Genomic DNA, 4,553 nt, shown 5'->3' with positions numbered 1-4,553 from the left:
GTATTATTTGAGTACTCCCATATATATTATAGGATAAAAAGTTATGTACTCTAATTTTTTAGAATTATAAATAATGTCTTTTAAGATAGAAAAAATTTGATATAGTTTTATACCAAAAAATGTGCTTGTGCGTGCGCGTGAGTGTGTGCGTGTGTGCGTACGTGTGTTCATGACTAATAAAAAAATAGGTTAAAACAACTTATTTTCCATAGAAAAAGCCAATAACATAAATTATTATTTTTAGCTTACAAATATAAACAATTAGTTTATGTAAATAATTTTAGTTAAATATAATTTCTAAAATAAATTAATGAAAATAATTTTAATATTAATTTTTAATTTTATATTATACAATGTTTTATATATAAAAATTAATTTATTTTAGTTCGTATAACATGCAGATCCAATACTATTTTTTATAATAAAAAATACTATGACGGCACAATTCAATCATATTAGGTGAGTGTGTGTAAAATTTATAGATATTTACTACAACACTGCAGGTGACCTATGAGAGGATATTTATATATTAATGGTATTAATTGCGGCGCGGAAAAGCCAAATAGGTTGCAATTTAGAAAATGATGTAAAAAACTATAAATATGTGTTGTGTAGTGATGAAAGAATGCTTGAATTATCACCATCTCCTAACAAAACAAAAAATCTATAATTTAGTGTGACCCACAACAATAAATCATCACATGTGGGTCATTTACTATTTCTTTCTTCTTTGACTACTAATTAAATTGCCTGAAAAAATGTGCTCTTTAAGTGGATGATCATGACATTATTTTGTTTTTTATCGCCTTATTCTATAGACATTTAGGACATTTTCACTCTACAAAATGATAAAACCACACCTACCACCAATTCATATTTGGAATTTCGCTCTTCCAAACAATACATTGGCATACTATAAAGTCTTCCTATCTTATATCGTATTCTTTTTTCTCTTCTACGTTGATATTAACTACACAAAACACAAAAATAAGAAAGAAAAAATATAATCTGAAAATCAATATAATGTATAAATTTTATATACAGATGATGATAGAGATATCTTTTCTCTTTTGGTTCTAAACTCTAAACAAAAACACTTTATTCTTCTTCTTTTTTCTATAAAAAGCCTTTTTATAGTTTTTTATTTTTCATTTATCTTTTCTTGCATTGGTTAAAGTTAAGCCCAGAAAAAAAAAATTCAGGTGTCTCCGTCTATGTGAGCTGGGCTTGTCTTCCTTTTTTCATCACTGGCTTATCCACTTTGATTATAACATTTTAATGTGGGTATTTTTTCTGGGCCACAAATGCATGAAAAATCAAAGTCCAAAAAAAAAAATATATCCATGTAAGATAAATTTCTATTTACTGACAAAAAAAAAGGATCAATTTCCATTTATAACTATGAGAAAGAAATCGGTGTATTGGTTAGCAAAGAAAAGCTTCAAAGCCAACCAAGGTTTCATGATCAACCTCCTAGTAAACTGAAATACATTGTGAATATGATTGTAGAGAGGTAGTTTTACCCCAGTAATATTTTTGTAGTTGTGTAGTGTTGGACGTTAGTTTCGTTTAAATAAAAAAAGTTATACTTATAAATATATGATTTATATATTATGTATGTTATTGTTTTGAGTAAAAGGTAAAGGTCGGAGCGACAGAAGGTTAAGATTTGGGACATGAAACATAGGTACTCTAACAGGAAAGTCCATAGAGGTGGTAAACACCATGACAAGGAGGAAGATTAACATTATGTGCCTACAAGAAACAAAATGGGTTGGTGCGAATGCTAGGGAGTTGGATACTTCTGGTTTCAAACTTTGGTATACAGGAAAGGTGAAGAATAGGAATGAGGTTGGAATTATTGTGGATAAGTAGTGGAAGAAGGACGTAGTGGATGTCAAGAGGGTGGGAGATCGGATCATCTCTATCAAACTTGTGGTGGAGGGAGGTGCTTTCCATGTGATTAGCGCCTATGCACCGCAAGTGGGTTCGGACGAACAACACAAGATAAGGTTTTAGGAGGATCTAGAGAGTTTGGTTCAAGACATACCTTCGGGAGATAAGATTTTTTTAGGAGGAGATTTAAATGGCCATATTGGGAGAGAAGTGACTGGGTATGGGAGTATTCACGGAGGCCATGGTTTCAGGGTGATCAATACCGAGGGTAAAACTATTTTAGACTTTTCCTCAACCTTTGATCTTCTCATCGCAAATACATGTTTTAAGAAGAGAGACGGACATCATATAACCTATAAAAGTGGCATGACAAGCTCTCAAATCAAAATTTTCTTGTTGAGGAGAGTCGATCGAAAATTTTGCATTAATTGTAAAATTATCCCAAGAGAGAGTTTGACAACATAACATAGGGTACTCGTCATTGATTTTCACATGGAGCAAAAGTTGAGGAAAAGACATCATACGAAAAACCCAAGGACGAGTTGGTGGCGGATGAAAGGTGAGGAACAAAGAAGCTTCCTAAGATGGGTAGGAGAATAGGCAAAGTGGGATGGGAATGGAAGCGCAGAAGATATGTGGAGAGAGATGGCAGAAGTTATTAGAAGAACAGCAAAAAAAAGCTTTGGTGAATCTAAAGGAATAAGACCAAGAAACAAGGAGTCCTAGTGGTGGAATGCGAGTGTACAAGAAAAGATAAAGATAAAAAGGGAGTGCTTTAAAGAGTGATCTTTATGCCGCAACGCAGATAATTGGAAAAAATATAAGGCGGCTAAGAAAGAGGCAAAAGTCGCTGTAAGTGAAGCAAGAACAAGAGCATATGAGGGTCTCTACCAGTTTTTGGGCACGAAAGAAGGAGAAAAGGTATATATAGAATCGCAAAGAGCCGTGAAAGAAGAACGAGAGATTTAGATCAGGTTAAGTGCATAAAGGATAAGGATGGAGAGGTGCTGGCTCAAGAGGAGAAGATTAATGAAAGGTAGAGGAGCTACTTCTACAAGTTATTTAATGAGGGACAGAAGACTCTTCCGAGCCTTGGTCGGTTATGCACAAGGGAAGAAGATTAAAGCTTTGACTACTATCGAAGGATTTGAGACTTCGAGGTAAAAGAGGCTCTAAAGCAGATAAAAAATGGCAAGGCAGTAGGACCTGATAATATCCCGATTGAGGTTTGGAAGGGCCCTGGAGGAAAAGGCATCAACTGGTTAACCAATCTTTTTAATGAGATTTTATGGTCAAAGAAGATGCCTGATGAGTGGATAAAGAGCACCTTGGTACCTATCTACAAGAATAAGGGGGATATACAAAGTTGCGAAAACTATAGAGGGATCAAGCTCATGAGTCATACCATGAAGTTATGGGAAAAGGTGATAGAACGGAGGTTGAGAAAAGAGACACAAGTAACAGAGAACCAATTTGAATTTATGTCAGGCAAATCTACCACTGAAGCGATATACCTATTAAGAAGGATGATGGAGAGGTATCGTAGTAATAAAAGGGATCTACATATGGTGTTGATTGATTTGGAAAAAGCGTATGGTAGGGTGCCAAGGGAGGTCTTATGGAAGGTTTTAGAAAAGAAGAGAGTAAGGATCACATATATTCGTGTAATTAAAGACATGTATGATGGGGTCACAACTAGTGTGAAGACTCAAGGTGGTGTGACAGAGGAATTTCCTATTGTTATAGGATTATACCAGGGATCATCCTTAAGTTCATACCTTTTCACATTAGTCTTGGAAGTACTCACAGAGCACATCCAAGAGCCTGTGCCATTGTGCATGCTTTTTGCCGATAATATCATCCTTATGGGAGAGTCAAGAGAAGATCTAAATAAGAAGTTGGACTTATGGAGAGAAGCTCTAGAAGTGTATGGTCTGTGCATAAGCCGTAGCAAGACGGAATATATAGAATGTAAGTTCAGTTTGAGAAGGGAAAATCCTAATGTAAAGGTGAAGATTGGAGAAAACATCCTACAAAAAGTTAAAAGTTTTAAGTATCTTGGGTGCATCATACAGGATAATGGAGAGATTGAACAAGATGTAAATCATAGGATCCAAGCAGGTTGGTCAAAATGGTGGAGTGCATCTGATTTTATATGTGACAAAAAAAGTGCCTTTAAAACTTAAAGGTAAATTCTATCGCACCACTATAAAACCGGCTATGCTTTATAGTACGGAGTGTTGGGCGGCCAAAGGGGAGCACGAACATAAGCTAAGTGTGGCAGAGATGAAGATGTTGAGATGGATGAGTGGTCATACGCGATTGGATAAAATAAGGAATGAAGATATAAGGGAGAGAGTTGGAGTAGCACCCATTATGAAAAAGATAGTTGAATCGCGTCTCAAGTGGTTTGAACATGTGAGAAGAAAACTGATAGAACACCCAGTCAGGAGGGTGGATGAGATGGAAGATGGACAAGGGATGAAAGGTAGAGGAAGACCTAAGTAAACCATCCATGAGGTGGTCAAACGAGATCTACATGTAAACAGTCTCTTTGTAGACATGATACATGACAGAGCACAATGGCGTCGTTTGATTCATGTAGCCGACCCCACCTAGTGGGACAAGGCTTTGTTGTTGTAGTTGTAGTATGTTAT

Source organism: Arachis ipaensis, chromosome B05, assembly GCF_000816755.2.
Source record: "Arachis ipaensis cultivar K30076 chromosome B05, Araip1.1, whole genome shotgun sequence".
Lineage (NCBI taxonomy): Eukaryota > Viridiplantae > Streptophyta > Magnoliopsida > Fabales > Fabaceae > Arachis > Arachis ipaensis.
The sequence above is the reverse complement of the archived record's forward strand: the minus strand, read 5'-3'. Positions refer to the sequence as shown.